This window comes from Nymphalis io, chromosome 27 (genome assembly GCF_905147045.1).
Source record: "Nymphalis io chromosome 27, ilAglIoxx1.1, whole genome shotgun sequence".
NCBI lineage: Eukaryota > Metazoa > Arthropoda > Insecta > Lepidoptera > Nymphalidae > Nymphalis > Nymphalis io.
Genome location: NC_065914.1, coordinates 4,739,107 through 4,759,993, shown reverse-complemented (window position 1 = coordinate 4,759,993; position 20,887 = coordinate 4,739,107). Strand labels below are relative to the sequence as shown.

General features: G+C 34.9%; 2 protein-coding genes and 1 pseudogene across 2 annotated transcripts in view; 1 reads left to right on the top strand and 2 right to left on the bottom strand.

The window, feature by feature from the left end:
- LOC126778916 (fatty acyl-CoA reductase 1-like) overlaps positions 1 to 4,198 on the top strand; it is a 43,724-nt pseudogene extending 39,526 nt beyond the window's left edge.
- The window catches only part of LOC126778863 (putative fatty acyl-CoA reductase CG5065), a 106,965-nt gene extending 101,384 nt beyond the window's left edge, over positions 1 to 5,581 (bottom strand). Inside the window, exon 1 of the mRNA XM_050502589.1 lies at positions 5,518 to 5,581. The gene's annotated coding sequence lies outside the window, so the exon portion shown is untranslated. The remainder of the gene's footprint in view (positions 1 to 5,517) is intronic.
- A 5,404-nt stretch (positions 5,582 to 10,985) lies between these two features.
- Positions 10,986 to 20,887, bottom strand: part of LOC126778772 (uncharacterized) — a 212,040-nt gene continuing 202,138 nt past the window's right edge. Inside the window, exon 49 of the transcript XR_007670230.1 lies at positions 10,986 to 11,021. The gene's annotated coding sequence lies outside the window, so the exon portion shown is untranslated. The remainder of the gene's footprint in view (positions 11,022 to 20,887) is intronic.

The following is a 20,887-nucleotide window of genomic DNA, read 5'->3' as shown; positions in this document are numbered from 1 at the left end:
TTATATATATGAATTAGCTTTTTAAGCCGCGTAGTATTGATTCTGTTATCATTACAAAGAGTTTTATAAAGGTTGTTCAACAGTATTGTATTTATTTTTAACAATTTGAACAGGTAAGCGTGTTTTTTTTTTATTTGTTTTTTATTTATTTATTGTTGATGCGATGTTTCATTCTTATTATTATTCTACAATCTTCTAATTTGAAATTCTCTTTGCCAAAATTATTCTATTCAATACGTCAATCATTGATCACCTGATAGTTCCATAAAGTTTCCATATAGTTTGGCTTTTTTTACAAACGAGATTGACAATCGAAACGAGTGTGTGACTTTTTATGCAAACGACTTTATTGTATCCAATTTATGGTGAGTTAGGCAGTGGGTTTAAAGATACAAGGACATAACATCTGCAATTCAATAACCAGCAGAATATTGGCAATGTTTTTGATTGATGATGAATATTTATTTTTAAAATTACATTTAGCAACAAAAAAATATGAGGCATATTAAAATTAACAAGACAATTAGTTAGTAATTTTTATTTAATAGGTAGGCTAGGTTCTGATAGAAATAACCAAACCCTAAGATATAATGTCCCTTGCATCTGTAGTAACACTGGCTCACTCACCCGCAATCACAACAATACTAAGCATGACTTGGCGAAAGAATATATTAAGAATGGGTGGTATCTACCCGGACGGGCTTAAAAAAAGTCCTACCACCACTTCAATATATACAAGATGTGTATATAAAGTTATACGCAAACGTGCTTGTATGTGCTTAATTGAATAAAGTGTAGTTTGGAACTGCGACTTAATGGCACAGATTAAATTTTCCTATTAGCAATCAAGCATAGACATATACACTAATATAAGCATATATATATTTAATTTTTTACAATTGCTATGAACCAGCCAATACAGGCGTAATAAATAAATTAGTGCAGGAGACAAGGACTTCAATGATTTTAAATTGAAAGTTAGATGTATTTCCTTATACCAATATTTTTTCTAAGGAAACGTAATGTATTTTTTATTATACGTGGATTTAATATTCTATGTTACCGTTGGGTTTTCAGGATAATATGAATGAAATATACACATTTGTAGATGTAGTATGATGCTTGTAGATGATTATATTAAGGCAATAACTTAAATTACAGGCATTCGTGCATTTATCAACGGCTTATTGTCGTTGCAAGGTAGACGTTTTGAAAGAGAAGATGTATCCACCAGTTCACGACCCCGAAAAAGTGAATGACTTAGTTGATTGGCTGGACGACGAAACGCTTGCGTATTTGGAGCCAAAGTTAGTGAACCACAAAACAAAGTTAATAGAGATAATCGAAGATATTTATTGGGCTCCCTAAAATTTAATTTATGATAACTTTAACATAAAAAACGTTTCATAAACTAAACGAGTGACGACATCTCTTTCCTCATTCCAATAATACATATAATTTTATAATAGGTTTCAAATTTAATGGATTGCTATCCCATCGAATTACGAAAATGAAGGAAAAGAGAGTGTATTTGTTAGCGCACACACTTGTGCGCAATAATATGTTCTAATCAGTTGGCTACTCTCCTTGATATTGATTGGCCGAAATCTGTCAGGAGGATCTTTATAGTTTGTCCAATGAATTAATTATAGAACTAGTAGTTTGCATAACGTTGAAAATATTGTAACTGTGTCATTTGATTGATTATGATTGATGATGGTTTTTTTTTTCGGAAAAACGCTTTAGGCATTTCCCCCACTGAAACAGTGGGAGGGTATGCGGGGCTCGCTGGTGTCCAAAGCGCCTAATGTGCCTCGAACATCGGAATACCGACTAAAAAACCAGCGATACCCTTTCCGTCTTCACGAGGAGCGCCACGGGATCCGCTTTCGCATGCTACCGTGATTTGATTGATTACCTAACCTAACCTTGGTACCAATTCTACTAACAAATTGTCACTTTATCGCAATCGAATCAAAGCGTATTGTTGTTTTTCTATTTCTCGTTAGAAATTAGTTGAATTTTCCCTATAACCTAATAACCGAGCTATTTCTGTTTCCAGATTAATATCATCTGAACCTAACACATATTCATATACAAAAGCTATAACTGAAAATCTCGTAGCAAAATACACGTCAAAATTTCCAGTTGGTATTGGACGTTTGTCCATTGGTAAGTTAAAACATATTATACATATAATATTGTTTGTTTGTTTGTTCAACCTTACTTGGTGGTAGGGGTTTTGCAAATTTGGGAAGGAAACTTAATATTGTTTTGTTACAATTTGAAGGGTGAACGAGTAATATAAAGGCACAATGGACATAACATCTCAGTTACCAAAGTTGGTGATGCATTGGCAATGTAAGGATCGGTTAATATTTTTTACAGTGCCAATGTCTATCGTCGGTGGTGACTATTTACCATCGAGTTGACCTTTTGCCAACCTATTTTAATTTAAAAAGAAATTAAAATATGTCAACATATCTGATGTGCTTAAAAACATATAATATTTATTTATATTTCTGAAAAATCATTAACGTTTTGTTTTACAGTAACTGCTGCTTACAAGGAGCCAATACCTGGTTGGGTTGATAATTTAAACGGACCGACAGGCATTTTAATTGGAGGGGGTAAAGGTAATAGTTAAATTTACTTGGTGGTAGGGCTTTGTGCAAGCCACTGGGTAGTCACCATCCATCATCTCAGTACCGCCTAACAGTATTGTTGTATTGCGGTTAGAATGGTGAGTGAACACTGTCAATATATACAAAAGGGACCTAATTCCCATGGTTTATAGCGCATTGGTGATGTAAGAAATGGTTAATATGGCTCCGAAGTGTTAGGGTGGTGGTAGCCATTTAACATTAGTGACCTCTCTGCCTTTAACATAAAAATCGTCTACCTATAGCATAAAAAGACAGGTTGTATTTCAATGCACGTAGCGTCCATAATACAGCCGTAAGATGATAAATACCTTATTATTTATAAGGTTCCTATCATCCCACGGCAAATTCTAAAAGGCCTAATGAGAGTAGGAACTTCGTTGGTGGCAAAAGTTCTTCTTCATATGTCAGTGTTATTGTTCGAAGGTGTTCTTCGCACTATGCTCTGCAATGAAAATTATCAAGCCGATTTGTATCCTGTGGACATGGCTGTAAATGGATGTATATTACTTTCGTACGTTTGCGGTTTGGAAAAGTAAGTATCTAATATATTATATATCTCGTGCCTGTAATAACACTGGCTCACTCGCCCGTGTCATCGCTGTGAATGTTTTGGTGTAGAATAATTTATAAATGTTCGGTACCAATGTCGGGGGCGTCGTGTCAGTATACCCAAGCGATCCCGTGACACCCCTATGAAACGGAGTGGGTACTGCTGAATTTTTAATTGGTGTTCTGGTGCATACTCCCCATTCTAGATGATGAAATCGCATAAATACGTTTTTGCAGCGAGCAAGAAAATGGTCTGTAACAAATCTCCAGACGATATGTATCCTTCTATACGCAATTTTTTTTTATTTGCCTATTCTAAGAAACGTGTTATAAAATATATAGATGATAAATTAATTAAAATACTTCTTGAAAAATCAATTATTTCCATTATATATATTTTATCAAAAATTCTCATTTCGTTTCAGATTCAAGGAAGTTAAGGTCTACAACATAACTCAGTCTAGACGAAATCCCTTAACTTGGAAAGAATCCTTGGATGCTGGTAATTATTTGATACTAAATAAGGCTTTCAGTGTCGATACATTTTCGAGTCCTGAGACAAAAAAGACTCGACCCGGAAAAACGAGACTCGAGAATTTTTCGATAGTTGTATAGTATGAGTTTGAATACTCGTAGTTTATTCATTTAAGCAGTTAATACACCATTTTTCAATTGTCATAAAGGTGTCGACAACTGGAGATAGCAGTCTCGAGTCTCTAAAATACGACAAAATCGTCTAGATTCGATATTTTCGAGAGCGAGACTCCCGGGATGAAATCCTTAATATTACAATTGCATGTCCTTAACAACACACGGTGTGTGTTACGTATGGATTATGGTCAAATCATCAATATGACGACTTTGATTTACTTCATGTACTTACTTTGTGATTATAATTCATCTCATGTTTTTCGGTAAAGGAAAACATCGTGAAGAAACCCGCATGTGTCTAATTTCACTGAAATTCTGCCACATGTGTATTCCACCAACCCGCGTTGGAGCAGCGTGGTGGAAGAAGCTTCCACCACGCTGACCAAAACCATCTCTTTAAAAAAAAGAGACGAGGCCTCAGCCCAGCAGTGGGACATTCACAGGCTGTTACTTATTGCTAATATAATTTTTACCTATATATAGCCCAGCAGCAAATAATAGAAAAAAACACTACCGTTCTAATCCAATAACATTATAAATAAAGTTAAAACTATGCAATTTAATGCAAACTTTAATAAATTCTATAATTTATGCAAGCTAACTATTAATGAAAACTAAAAACTAAAAGATTACCTCATATAACTAATGATAAAAATAATAGATGTACTATAAAGTTATACAAAAAAATAACAATAAAATCTTATCTAATTGAACTATAAATAAGAATAAAACTAAGCAATTGAATGCAAAATATTAAACCCTGCAACTAAAGAATAGGTAACCTTAAAAGTTAAAAGTAAAAATCCATAAACTAAAATATAAAAATAGAACAAAATTTCAACCGAGTTAATCATTGCAACCTGGGAATTATTCAATATTATCAATAATGAAATTAATGAAAAAATTCAAACTCTTAAGAAACGACGACAAAACAATGACAACGAAAATTTGAACTAAACACGATTTCTAATAGGGCAAAAGGTCACTTTACTCCGGAAATCTGGACACCACGATCATATACATATATTAAAACGACAAAAATACCCACGTTTTATAACTCCTCAAAAAGGGAGAGGAGGCCTTAGCCCACCAGTGGGACATTCGCAGGCTGTTACTGATTCATTAAGTAATCGATTAAAAATATATTTTACTTTTACATCAATTGACTTTTAAAATATAACAAATGCGCTTTATACATAATTGGTAACTTTGATCTCGTACCGCTATCCTATATATATATATTATGACGACAAAAAGTCGTACGTTTTTATAACTTTTGATACTCAATCGATTTTGATAAATAAAGACTAAAGGGAACCTTGAAATATATCTTGTAATAATTCTATTATTTCAATTTGTCATTTTTACCCATTTCAAAGATTAGCACGGACAGACAGACAGATAAAAAAATATCTTTTTAAAATATTCAGATAAAACAAAACTATTTAAGTCTAAAAACATTATTTATAATTAATAATCCTAGCACCTTTTTGTACACGACACTCGGCGTTTCCTTTTGGGACTAAAACTAAAACTGTCTATTACGAAATTATTTTTGATAATAACAATCGTTTAAAGTAATTGTAGAATAATTATTTTCAAAATATTTATTAGATTTAATTAATATATAACATAAAATTATAATACTCACATAGGTATAAATAAATAATTCCTTAATAAAAAGCACTAATGTCTCTTCACTATGTGCGCTAAATTAGTACTGACGAAGGAATAACAATAATCCACTATATAAATACAAGTGTTTTCTTTTTATATCGGGAAAAGATGTGTGCGTCGGTAACACATAATATAACCTTTATTATACTTATAAAAAACATTACGAAAAAAAAAATAATTAGAATACGGGTCTTCAAAACTCGGGGCAAAACAAAATACCTATAATAATTATGTGATATTTTAATTTGAAAGATTTTTTTTTTAAATTCTCGATCTTATGTCCGTATTATCTTAATTATACTTATTGACTTTAAAAAAGTCTGTATAACTCCTCCAACCGGCAAAATAGTCCAAAATATTTTTTTGTTTAAAGTCGGTTATCATTTTTCAATAAGAAAGTTACTTTTTTGATTGTTAATAGGTAATTATTGTTAAGAGAACTTAAATTGATTTCTTTATTGAAAAATTAGTGTTTGTTATCTACATACATACATTTACCCTACTATTTGTTATTCGTAGCCTTCAATGGTAGCTTTTGAATTGCTCCTCAAAGACAAATATCTGTAAGAAAAACGAATCATATCTTGGGTATAGTAGCCCGGTATTATTGGACACCATAAGAAACCTAACTTCTGATTAGTTCCTTGTGACTTTAAGAATACTGAATCAAATACCCTTAATATAACACACTTTTATTTGGGGGTAGGGCCTTGGTTCCCGGCTAGGTAGCATCTTGTCCTCTATTCTATAATATAGTAATATATATTTCTGTTTAGCGGTATAAATATGTAGTATAATAAGTAATTAGTTGATGTGTAACTGCAGGTACAAGAGACATAACATCTTAGTTTCGAAAATTGGTGGCGTATTAGCGATGTACGAAATGGTTAATATTTCTTTCATAGCCAATGTCAATGGGCAGTGGTGACTTACCATCAGGTATTCCATTTGCAAGGCCACCTAATATAATTAAAAACTTAGCAATACAAAAGTTTGTCTGTAGAGGAAATATAAGTGGCATTTACCTAATCGAGTAAAAATCCGGATGGTACCGTTGAAAACACAAAAGTCATAGTCAGCTGGCTTATGTTGACATCGATAGTTGATCTTATATGTCTAATAAGCGAACGATTGGCAGCTGCCCAAATAGCGGTGGGTGCTTGGGGAGGTTGCCAAAATGGTAAAAAATGCGTTGTACTATATACCGGCTAAAACTTTTTTCATGAATAGTTAACATCATACAGAGCTAGAAAAAATTCGTCATCTGCATCGTGGAGGGGGGGCTATGCGTCAGCTGCTTGCATGAACTTGTTGTTCTTCGATTGGAATAGGCTACACGTGACTGTTTTTTTATAGATATTGCCATATTGGTAAACATTTTGATCCGCATCCAATCGATTCCTTCTGTTTTAGATATATATTCAAAAACAGAGTATTAGGCTTTACCAATAATAATTATTAACTAATTGAAGCCTGCTTTGTGGCTATTTTAATTTTTACCTAAATTTACTGTATATCTACAGACAATTATAATTCAAATGTACCGTTCAGACGGCTTTTTTTCTCGTTGCAACAATATATTGATGACAACCTAAATCATTAAAACACAGCAATACCTTACAACATTTTACGATCCGTAATTCCGTAACAGCCTGTGAATGTCCCACTGCTGGGCTAAAGGCCTCCTCTCCACTTTTTGAGGAGAAGGTTTGGAGCTTATTCCACCACGCTGCTCCAATGCGGGTTGGTGGAATACACATGTGGCAGAATTTCAGTGAAATTAGACACATGCAGGTTTCCTCACGATGTTTTCCTTCACCGTAAAGCACAAGATGAATTATAATCACAAATTAAGCACATGAAAATTCGTAGTCGTAAAATAATGCGATAACCTACATACATTCGCACCATCGACCTTCATAAAAACATCCATTTGATCGCCAAATACTTCAAAATTCTCTCAACGAAGTATTTTTAGAGAGCCAGACAAAGCAGTAATCCTCTGACAACACAGGCCTGTTCTCACACCTCCCGGACAGTCTAAAGCGTCCCATGGACGTCCTGAACGACAAAGCCAATAGGATTATCATCGCAAACGCTCCCTTCGCACGGAAAATATACACGAGGACACTAAATACAAGTCGGTACTTGTGATGTCACGCAATTGTGACATAAAGTCACAGTACTACGCCCGGAGTCAACTAGTCTCTGGGCGTGATACGAGTAATAGTGAAATCGAAGTTAAGGAGAGCGGCAGCCGATTGTAGCCAGCCTGGATACCAGTAAATGATACGAGTGAGATAATCGCCCTCAGTCTACTGACCCCTCTAGCATAGGAAGCCTCTAGGATATGACTATATATTTATGTATATGTTGTATTATGATATTTTATAATAACTGATTTCTAATATAAGCTTGATATTCCTGATTGTCGTTTCACTCTCTAGAAGGTAGGAATACTTTTTCAGAGATAATTTCTGATATTATATTTGTTTTAATATGAATATATAATACTTACCACCCGGTATGCTTTGATTTGCCTCTTACTTTTATTTTTTTCATACCATAGTATCGGAATGCGCTTGACGACAATTATATAAAAAAGACAATGATGAGTAGAAGATTGGAGTTTGCTTGCCTAAAATATGGCTGTTCTCTTCTTTAGAAGGTACTCAGGTTATATAAAGCAGGCAATACTGGCTGGTAAGCTATTCCATAACAATACGTAATACGTTGAATTAAACGGTACGTTCGGGCAAATTGGCCTTCCGTTGTGGAAGGGGTGTCAGTCCTTACGACGAACAGCGAGTGTCAGGTGGTAAAAGGGTGAATAAGGAAGATGATGAAGTTTCTTTTTTTTTTAAATGTATAGGCTAGCGCTTGACTGTTATCATACCTGATAGAAAGTGACATACAGTCTAAGATGGAGCGCGCTCGCCTAGATGCCTATTCACTCTAGACTTGAAGGTACCCATATTGTAGGTGGTGGGGAAAACGGAGGTCGAGAGGGTATTCCAGACCTTGGCGCTGCGTATCAGAAACGAGGAAGCAAATCGTTTCGTACGTGTCTTAAATAATATGTGTCTTAACTACACTCAAATATATTTGTAAGCTATTATCCGATACGACTTGTGATAAGCTATTTCTCATGATGAAAATGTATAAATGTTGTATGTTAATTAATCATTGCAAAAACCCTAGTATATTGTACACACGTCTACAATAATGAACTCATTAGTATTTTATAATATGAATATAAATTATCCGTGTTGCGTCGCAGTTAATTGTGTTTCACACGTTGAATATTTGTATGAAATAACACAATTCGTGTGGCCTCAGTCCTCTCTTAGTATCATTATCGAATTGATTATCGAAATAAAAACACAGCGTTGTTAACAAAGTGACAGATCAGCTTTAAAATACTATTAGCATTTATTACCTATTTAGTACCTTTGTTTAATTATTGGGTATGAATGAATTTTTATTTTAAAAATGCCCAGTCATTCGGACGTCATGAATAATTAAAACTTAATCTGTACTACATTTTTAAAGTAAAATTTCATTGGTACCCAATAATTACAATACAGTTTAACTAATCACCCGGTAAACAGCGTCTATAATTAACTCGTAATGTAATGTACATCAACATTTATCAAATGCTGAAATAAATGTTACAAAATAAACAGTACAGTAACAGCCTGTTAATGTCCCACTGCTGAGCTAAAGGAGGCCTTAGCCTCCTCTCCCTTTTTGAGCAGGTTTTGTAGCGTATACGACCACGCTGCTCCAATGCGGTTTGGTGGAATACACACGTGGCAGAATTTCAGTGAAATTAGACACATGCAGATTTTCCTCGCGATGTTTTCCTTCACCGTCAAGCACGAGATGAATTATAACCACAAATTAAGAACATGAAAATTCAGTGGTGCTTGCCGGGGTGTGAACCCACGATTATCGCTTAAGATTCACGTGCTCTTACCACTCTATTCTTATCTCGGCTTTTACACAACATACAAAATAAAACCAAGATTATTATTATTTTTTTATTCAACACCAACATCGACGAAACGTGGCAAAAAGGTTTTGACATAAATTTTTCACATATATTGATACAGTTTGATCAAATTGTAAGCAAAGTAAAAAGTATTTTATATATTTAATAACGTACATATTTCATTATAGTCATTTCAATTTATTATCATATAACAAAATATCGTCTGAATTTTATTAACTTTTCCTGTTTTTTTTTTTTTTTGTGAAGTAATTTTTATTCTGTTTTTAATACCATACAGGCTCAATTTAAAATCGTGTTGTATAAATTGTATATTTGAAATGACGTATAGAAATATTATATGAAAAATATCTGATATACATTGGAGAGCAAAAACCGCCAAATAAAAAAACAAAAATACTGGGGGCGTCGGCTCTTGGAAGACGATATATAGAATATTGTACATGCATTTTTTGTATATACAGATATTATTTTCGTATTAAAAAAAACGTTGGTGGTACCACAGATTATAATACTTGTAAGATTCGTTTTATGTTGTTTTTTTTTTTAATACCGAATTTACAGAGTTGTAAAAGTAAGGCAAAAGAAGCTAAACATGATATTTTCTAAAACAATCATGTCTATATATTATTTTATTGACTTTTTTATTAATAGAAGAAAGAGATGAAATAGGAGAGAATGTACTTAAAGCGCTTTAAACCAAGCGCTTTTATAAATGGTACTAGACATTCATGTAATAACTCCTAAAAAGTCGTCAAAACATAACATTACACGACTCTTGTAATGTTACAACATTGCAGGTCGCAGGGTTTTAACAAATCCACCGTCCCATTCGTCTTGAGGACATCGGCGCGAGCGCACGTCTCGGCGACGCTCTCGAATAATATCGACCAAATATAAATCACCAAAAGTATATCGCGAAATACTTGAATATTTTTTTATAAATCAACTCAAGAAATATTCACTCTTCACATTAAACTCTTGAATAAAAGAAATAATAAAATTTGACCTCTTTTTGTAACGTTCAAGATGTACAGTTGTTAGAAATATACATTGAAATTAATTTCTTCGTTTACAATTCGTATAGTTAAATATCACAATGACGTCACAGTTCGTGAGGAAAAATAATTATAATTACCGCTTTTTGTATTCACTTAAATTTAAAATAATAATAAAGATAATGCTAAGTCTGTACATCCGTCTGTTCTTACAAAATCATCTATGACAGGATATAAATCAATCTTACGTCACATACCGTTTTGAGCGTCGCCATACATACGGACATTTTACAATACATGAACAGGCGAGAACTATACATTACATGTATATATAAGTAAAGCCTGGCAAGCTGTCAGTTTATTGCGTTTGTTTTTTTTTGGGTATTATTTCTCATATTTGTTGAGCCTTCTCAATCTTGTAACCTCCATTCCGTATATTGTGAATGATGCCGGTTCTTCAAATCTCACCTAAAATTAAATATTCAATGTAAATCACTATATTGTAACAAACAATATGGGCACCTTCAAGTAATATGAGTGAATAGGCATCTTCTAGGCAAGCGCGCTCCATCTTATTATTACTGGTGGTAGGGCTTTGTGCAAGCTCGTCTGGGTAGGTACCACCCACTCATCAGATATTCTACCGCAAAACAGCAATACTTGATATTGTTGTGTTCCGGTTTGAAGGGTGAGTGAGCCAGTGTAATTACAGGCACAAGGGACATAAAATCTTAGTTCCCAAGGTTGGTGGCGCATTGGCTATAAGCGATGGTTGACATTTCTTAAAATGCCAATGTCTAAGGGCGTTTGGTGACCACTTACCATCAGGTGGCCCATATGCTCGTCCACCTTACTATTCTATAAAAATATAAAAAAGACTGTATCATCACTTTCCATCAGGTGTGATAACAGTCAAGCGCTAACTTAACTAAAAAAAAACTGCTTTTAAAACTTCTGAGCCAAGCCCTATCTTCTGAGGAGAACGGTTGGACCTATTAATGCTTCCATTTATTCCATTTTAACCATGGATGACTATAGGGGTTGTCAAATCAATACGAAAAAGAGATAAATTACATAAACAAATAAGAAAATACAGTGATAATGTTGACCTTAATATCAAATACACTTTATATAGAAATACACTCAAAAAAGTAATAAAAATGTTAAAAAGACAATATTCTAAACAAAAACTAGAATTAAATAAAAATAATATAAGTGAAACTTGGAAAGTAATGAAGGAGGTATGTAACATTGATAAAGTTAAAATTTCTTCTACAGACTTGTTAAAACTGAGCCCGTCTCCTATAGACTCCCTTGATCATGAGTACAATAAGTTTTTTACATCTGTGGGTAGTCACCTAGCCAGACAAACACTAGAAAAATTAAATACTAATGAAATTACACTTTCTAAATGCTAACATCCTAAATCTTATACTGTACCCCTAAAATCTATGTCGTTATATTTATCGACCCCTGATGAAGTTTTAAGTACTATTTGTTGTCTGAAATCAAACAAAGCGTCCGGGATCGATAAAATATCGTCTTTAATACTTAAAAATTCGAGACATGTTCTTGCCATGCCAATGTCGTATTTAATAAACTTAAGTTTTGAGTCTGGTGTTTTTCCAAAGATTTTTAAAAATGCTATCGTATGTCCCATTTGTCCCAAAATGGGTGATAAAACAGATGCCAGTAATTATAGGCCTATTTCCCTATTAAGCTCAATTTCGAAAGTTATAGACAAAATTGCTAATAAAAGATCTGGAACGCAATAACTTCCTATCAGAGAGCCAATTTGGTTTTCGCAACTCTCGTTCCACTGATGAAGCTGTTCTTCATTTATCATCTAAAATAACCGCATATAATAAAGAGAAATGTCTGGGGTTTTCCTAGATCTACAGAAAGCATTTAATACAATATCCATTCCGATCCTACCAACTCGTCATGAAAGTATTGGAATACGCGGTAATGTTCTTCAGTGGTTTCAGGAATATCTAACCGATCGCAGGCAGTGCGTGAGAGTCGACAACTATACAAGTAACTTTAATTAAAACAACCTACGGTGTTCGCCAAGTGAGTACTCTAGGCCCAACGCTGTTCTTAGTGTATATCAACGAACTATGCAATACCAAACTAAAAGGTGCTGATATACAAATGTTTGCCGACGATACAGTCATTCTATTTCATGGGATTACGTGGGCGGATGTGCACCACCTGGCTGAAAATGGACTTTCCACTATTATTTCTTGGCTGGAGGACAACCTATTAACACTTAATACCAGTAAGACGAAGTATATCTGTTTCAGTAAAACTAAGGCATGAGTACCAAAAGACTCTTAAGTTGTACACTCATACATATCCATGTAATAGAATCGACAACGTACACGCCCCCATTGTACATGCACAAGCTTATCTAGAGTATCAAACATCAAATACTTGGGTATAATTATAGATGAAATACTTAGTTGGAATAAACACATAGCATCAGTTTGTAAAAGAATAAGAAAATTAATATACATTTTTAAAACGCTCAGGCATGCAATATGCCTGAGCGTGATATTCCCCTCTTAATAAGAACATATAAAGCTCTAGCAGAATGTAAACTTACGTATTGTATTTGTTCATGGGGTGCCGCTGCCAAAACCCATATGTTAATGGCTGAGCGTGCCCAGCGAGCCCTACTTAAAGTAATTATGTATTTACCATTCCGATTTTCAACAAAAAAGGTTTACGAAAAGGCGAATGTTTTATCTGTGAGAAAACTTTTTGTACACCTATGTATACAAAAATACCATAAAACAGTTGTCCCATTCATACCCACAACTAATTTCAGTAGAAGAGATCGATTTCCCTACAATAATGTTAAAAGTAAATTTGCACAGCAACAATATAACAGTCTCGCACCTAGATTTTATAAAAATTTAAATAAATTTTCAAGAATACAGAATATTAATAACTACCAATTAAAAGGCAAAACTAAAACATGGCTAAAACAACTTAATTATGAAGACGTTGAGAAACTATTAACTACCTCATAAATGAACATCTACATCACACGCTCAATTATAGCACACACACACATATTTACACACTCACGTACACACGGTTTGGATTAACTTACAATAATTAGTAATAAGACCCTTTGTAACTTTTTAATAATTGAATGGGAAGGAACTGACTTCTGACGCACGGGTAACACCAGTTCAGGAGTCAGGGCCACTTTTTAAAATATGTATGTATTGGATAACAATAAAGTATTATTATTATTATTACCCATTTCACTGTCCTGCTCAATTTCGAGTTAGTGGCACACATACACACACACACACACACACACACACACACACACACACATACACCCATGTGGCAAATTTTCATGCTACACATGTAGATTCCTCACGGTATTTTCGTTAACCACCGAGCACGAGATGAATTATAAACACATATTAAGAACATGAAAATTAAGTTATACCTGACCTGCTATTAACCCCAAATAATACCCCGTTCTAATTTTCAAAAAGTACCTAATCGTTATAAATTACTGTTATTAGATCCTCGCCATATACTCCTGACAATGCATATTATATTATCCCGTGACATTATTCACACCCAGCCCAATCCAAAACTAAGCAGAGCTTGTACTATGGAAAACAGACAACTGATATATTACATATACTACTTTTCTTTTTCAAATACATACTTATATAGATAAGTACACCCAGACTCAGGACAAACAGACATGTTCGTGCACATAAATGTCTGTCCTGGGTGGGAATCGAACCCACAACCTTCGGCGTGAAAGGCAAGTATCTACCAACCACGCCAACCGGCCCGTCAAATGATTGCTAATTGAATTTTTTCGCTTTGAAAAGAGCGAGTGCCCATAGGTCTGAACGAACTACGACACCAGCCAGATTACGGCACAGTCTCAGTCATGGACACTTTTAAATCGTAGAGATAGTAAGTAGGTTAGGTCGAGTTACAACCAAACATTTCGTTTTACCAAAAGCAAATTAAAATATAGGATGAGACTACTACGGTATTAGTAACAAGACATACAAATATTACATTAATATTTTTAATAATATGAATGTATGTACTGCTGGATAAGCTCATCTTCATCGAGAATCGTCTAAATATATTAGATCAGGGATACGTGACACCCAATTTTGGACACATAGATAACAAAAAATCCATTACTACCAACCTCCGTATCTTTATCTTTCTGCACTTCTGCTTTCGATTTATCAGCTATAACGGTTACCTATAACCAAATAAAAAAAATTTAGTTTCATCACATTACATTACACTATTTACTAAACAATATTAGCCATAACAAGTGAAAAGTAACTGCTTGCCAATATCCTACTATAGGACCTTCTCTAATTGTTCAGCTTATACCACCACGCTTCTACATTGCGATTAAATTAAATACAATAAAATTAGTAGTATGTAAGCTCTAATTGTTTTATGATCAACAAAAATAAATTTATCGTCATTATCATCGGAGGTATTACAGCCACGGGCGAGCCTTTCCATTCCATCCATTTCTCCAAATGGATCTGTCTTTGGCTATCTTCGCTCTAGTTGTTCAGCCCGATTCCCTTAGATCTTTTTTCACAGCATCCAGCCACCTAAGCTTGGGCCTGTCTCGACTTCTACGACCATCAGGTTTGACGTCTAGTAAGTAGGTTTTATTCTATTGTCTCATTCATTCTCGTGACCGACAAAAGTAATTTACCCTTATTTATTATTGGCTCCCCCCATAAAAGCTTGAAACATTTAGTCAAATTCTAATTTAAACTGAATTCTTATTTAATTTACGTTGGAAGCTTAAAAAGAAACTCTATATTATGTGTTACGTACGTCTTTTGAATCGTCGTCGTGCGATTCTTTCAAAACCGGTGGTATATTTGCGCCTAATTTCTCAACCAACGATGGTACCTGCGATATTTTAAATATAATTTAAAATGTATCCTAGATTTATTAAATGTATGAAGGATTAATTTGCAATGCCAACTAAAAACAATATACAATATATTTTATTAATTACTTTTAGATAAAGTAAGTATCACTATAAAGCACCACTTAAGACAAGTGGTAACTCTCTCCTTCCACTCTCGCGAATGTAACTGTAGCCGGACAACACCGCCATTTTATGGGGTCAAAATTCAAAGAAATATTTGCTATAATGTATATTATATTACCATGAATAAATTTCTTATGTGGTTAAGTTTGCTAATTAAAAGATCGGAACGCAAAAATCACAAACAATGTTAAACTAACGTTAGGATATTGAGAGAAGCAAGCTCGAGCGTGTCCGATGCAAGGTGGTGCCTCCGCGCGACCGTAACGGTCACGATCAGCCGCGTCGAACATGTAATAACCTAATAATATTTAAATTTAATACATTTATTATATCTACTGATCACATACTTCCAAACACCAAACAAGTCGTCTGACAAGAATCTTTTGCGATTATAAATTAAGAAGAGCAAAATTGTCTACTCGAGCAGAAAATGTCCATAACTGTATCCTTAATTCTGCTGATAATCTAAGACTTCATTTTGATTTTGATCTAATTTCAATGTACGTTATTGTTTGTTAAATAAATAAAAAAACGGGTAATCCATTTAGGTACAAGGCATCGTCCTAATACTGTTACTTACAAAACAATTTCTGTGTGCACAATTCATTCAGTGACACAGGCCTTTTACAGTATTACACAAAATGTCATCTTAAAGTATAGTAATCTCCTCTAAATGTACCCACCACAACAGCTCATTCCAATACTTTTCTCCAACGCAGGTTTGTGATACTCATGTAACGATTTCCGGTAAAAACTCCAACTTAACTCTTACCTAAATCTATATTATAAAAAAACCTCGATCTTAAGTAACATAAATAATGTAAAAATAGATACACATCGTATAGTACTTCGATATAACAGTATACCTATACAAACACACAAATATTAACTACACAGTCGAGTCATAAGAAATAAAACGTTGTTTATATACAAATATCGAAATAAATGAATTGATTTAAATATTTTTACACACATAATACAAACATACATAATTAAAACGATCATGCACTTCCAAGAGCAGTCAATAAACCATTCCAAATGAACTTGCGGTCACTTACCTCGCGGTGTCCTAAACCTTACCAGCAACGAGAACACCAGATCTCTCCTCGAGGAAGAACTGCATCATCTGGATAAGAATATATTTCATTGCAAAACCTACACATTACGGAACTAAGCAAACTATAACAATATAAGTTCAGTATAACTGACGAAACCCAGCAACGGTTTCAGCTGGTACCCTTAACTCTGATGATGTCCACAATAAATGGAACACAGGGAAAGACATTCAAGTATGTCGGAATACATTTAAGGGAATAATGTTTTTGTCATGGCCAATTTTATGTTACCCTATCTAGATCCGGGTGCTGCAAAATCGAATAAATACTAATTTTATCTAACGAAAATAAAACTAATAATACGCGGGTGAAGCCGCGGGTACACGTACACACAGCCAGTGATTAATAAAATCGAAATTTTAATTCATCTACAATAAATGCAGGTTAAAGTTTAAAGATCACCTTGAATTTTTTCTTGAATTTGGTATTTCCTTGATTTGTTATAATACTACAAAATTTACATCAATGAACATAGCTCTGCAATTTTAACTATTACTACATTACTACATAATATAATAAAACAAAATTTTTGAACAGCGTCTGTCTATCCATCTGAACGCAGTTAACTCATAAACTACCCAAGGGATTTTAATATAGTTTTCACCGATGGACGAAACTATTCACGGGGAATGTTTAAGTGTAGTAGTAACAGCCTGTTAATGTCCCACTTCTGGGCTATGTCCTTCTCTCCCTTTTGAGTAAAAGGTATGCAGCTTATTCCACCACGCTGCTCCAATGCGGGTTGGTAGAATACACATGTGGCAGAATTTCAATGAAATCAGACATATGCAGGTTTCCTCACGACGTTTTCCTTCACCGTCAAGCACGAGATGAATTATAAACACAAACTAAGCACATGGAAGTTCAGTGATGCTTGCCCGGGTTTAACCCACGATCATCGGTTAAGATTCACGCGTTCTAACCACTAGGCTATCATGGCTTGGCTTAAGTGTATAATTAATTAATGTTTGTTGTAAATTGGCTGAAATATGACGATAAATGTTAAAGATATCGGAAGAAATAATGCCAACTGAGATCTATTCGCAAAGTGGCTGGCAGCGGATGGATATTGAGAACTGAGGATCGAGCCTATGTCCAACAGTGGACGACGGTGGGTTGATGATGATGTATGTATGAGATCTTTAATGGTGTGCGTAAAGTAAACTATCTATCTATGAATATCTTATTCTACCCGAGCGATGCCGGAACGGGTAGCCAGTTCAAATATAAAGCCGACTTTGGTTTTAAATTGTGTTATGATTGAACTCGATTAAACAAGATTTTTTTTTTTATAGAATAGGAAGGTGGACGAGCATATGGGCCACCTGATGGTAAGTGGTCACCAAACGCCCTTAGACATTGGCATTGTAAGAAATGTCAACCATCGCTTATAGCCAATGCGCCACCAACCTTGGGAACTAAGATTTTATGTCCCTTGTGCCTGTAATTACACTGGCTCACTCACCCTTCAAACCGGAACAAAACAATATCAAGTATTGCTGTTTTGCGGTAGAATATCTGATGAGTGGGTGGTACCTACCCAGACGAGCTTGCACAAAGCCCTACCACCAGTAAACATTACCATCTGTTCGAGATCATTGCTGACGATCCTCTCCTGCCTCGGCCGGTACACGACGACGCGGCACACGCAGTTGCCAGGCGTATAGAGTTTTCGCAAAACCTGAGAAAAATCAATTTATAATTACGTCGGATATACATTCGAAATATATAAAAAAAATATTTCTTATACAGATATGAGAACTCAATTTAAACTCTCATTTCAATTCTTCTCTTCTCAATCAAACTTCATTTTATAAAACGATATAATAAGAGCGAGCTTACATGGTTCGATGTATTTTTTTTTTTTATATGTGCCGGGAGGGCAAATGACTTTACTCCACCTGATAGTAAGTGGTAGTAGAGTCTAAACGCGACGACGGCCAGTACAGTCGGGAAGAATGTTCTGCACTGCCGCCCCCGCCTTGCCGGCCCGCAAGATGCCACTTCACGCCTCGTTTGAAGGAACCCGGATTGTAAGAGGAGGGGAACACGTAAGCTGGTAAGGAATTCCATTTTTTGGAAGTGCGACAAAGAAAGGAGTTGCCAAGTTTCTTTGTGTGCGATGGAATTGATGTCACAGTTAGGTGGTGACATTGAGAGCCAGCTCGCTTAGACTTATGAAGGAAAGGGGAAGCAGGAATTAGAGAGAAGTTTTAAAGACGTTTATAACATTACCATTATGATTATCGATCTCGTTGCGGACAGAGTTATCTGTCTTTTGTAGAAATGTAATCTCAAACAAAACCCGAGTGATATATCCTTTCTTACATATGAAATTAGCGTTTTGTTCAGAACCAACCCCGTGAACGGCCGTACCAAAGTGTAAAATGAAGATTTAAAGGCTATCGTGCACTTCCGAGATAGCTGCGGGCTTCGGGGTAGGTGATAAAAATGTATTAATCCACCTCAAGCAAATCGGGAAAGTAAAAAAACTTGAACGATGGGTACCTCATGGATTGAGTGAATCGAACTTGCAAACACGCGTCGACTGCTGTGTTACTTTGCTCAATCGACACAATAATGAAGGGATTTTAAATCGAATCATTACTTGTGATGAAAAGTGAATACTGTACGATAATCGGAAGCGCTCGTCGCAATGGCTGAACCCTGGAGACCCAGCCAAATCCTGCCCTAAACGAAAATTGACTCAGAAAAAGTTACTTGTGAGTGTTTGGTGGACTAGCGCCGGTGTCGTTCACTACAGCTTTCTAAAATCTAGCCAAACGATTACGGCAGATATCTATTGTCAGCAACTACAAACTATGAAGGAAGAACTAGCTGCTAAACAACCGAGATTGGTCAATCGCTCTAGGCCACTGCTGCTTCACGACAACGCAAGACCACACACTGCACAACAAACAACCACTAAGTTAGATGAGCTACAATTGGAATGTCTGCGACATCCACCGTACTCCCCAGACCTTGCTCCAACAGATTACCATTTTTTCCGGTTTCAAAGAGTTTATTGATTCTCGCCCCCATGGTTTTTTTAGTAAAGGGATCAATGAACTACCTATGAGATGGCAAAAGTGCATAGATAACAACGGTGCATACTTTGATTAATTAAATACATTTTACAAAACAAAAAAGACTTTATATTCCTTCCGTACAAAACGATAAATTCATATGTCAGGACCTATAAAATTTTATGTAATGTTACAAAGACATTGACTTTCTCGTTGGTCTAATAACATAAGGCCGCAGATCCCGAGATCTTTGGTTCAAATCCTGGTTTGGACCATTAAAAGTAAAAATAGGTTTTTCAAAATCAGTATCAAGCAGTATTAACACTACGGTGATTCACGTGAAGGAATAGAGAGTACACCTGTATTTAGGACCACACTTGTACATAATATATCTCCAGGTGGTCAAAAACGGTTTTGAAGTAAAAATAAAAGAATAGTTTTGCTAAGAGTCGAGATGGCCCAGTGGCTAGAACGCGTGAAACTTAACCGATGATCGTGGGTTCGAACCCGGGCAAGCACCACTGAATTTTCATGTGCTTAATTTGTGTTTATAAAAATTCACCTCGTGCTTGACGGTGAAGGAAAACATCGTGAGGAAACCTGCATGTGTCAAATATCACTGAAATTCTGCCACATGTGTATTCCACCAACCCGCATTGGAGCAGCGTGGTGGAATAATTTCCAACCTTTTCCGCAAAAAAAGGAGAGGAGGCCTTAGCCCAGCAGTGGAACATTCACAGGCTGTTACTTATTGCTGCTAATGTAATTTTTTCTTTTTATTTATATATATATATATATATACAAGCCCGTATTACATTTTATGATATGATAATACTAATTTCTAAAGTGTTTAATATATGTACTTTAGATATGCCTATTCCAATAAATATATTAATAAATGTTTAATTTAATAAATAATAGTGTCATAGCACTGGGGTCAATCGCATTTAAATATACAACCGACAATTAATATTAACAATGATAAGGTAATAAGGATAGCGTTCATTGTGAAAGCTATACTATTTTTTATCGTGTGGCCAGGCAAATGTGCCATGGATAAGTGGTCACCACGGCTCTAAACATTGGAGCTGTGTGAGTATTAAT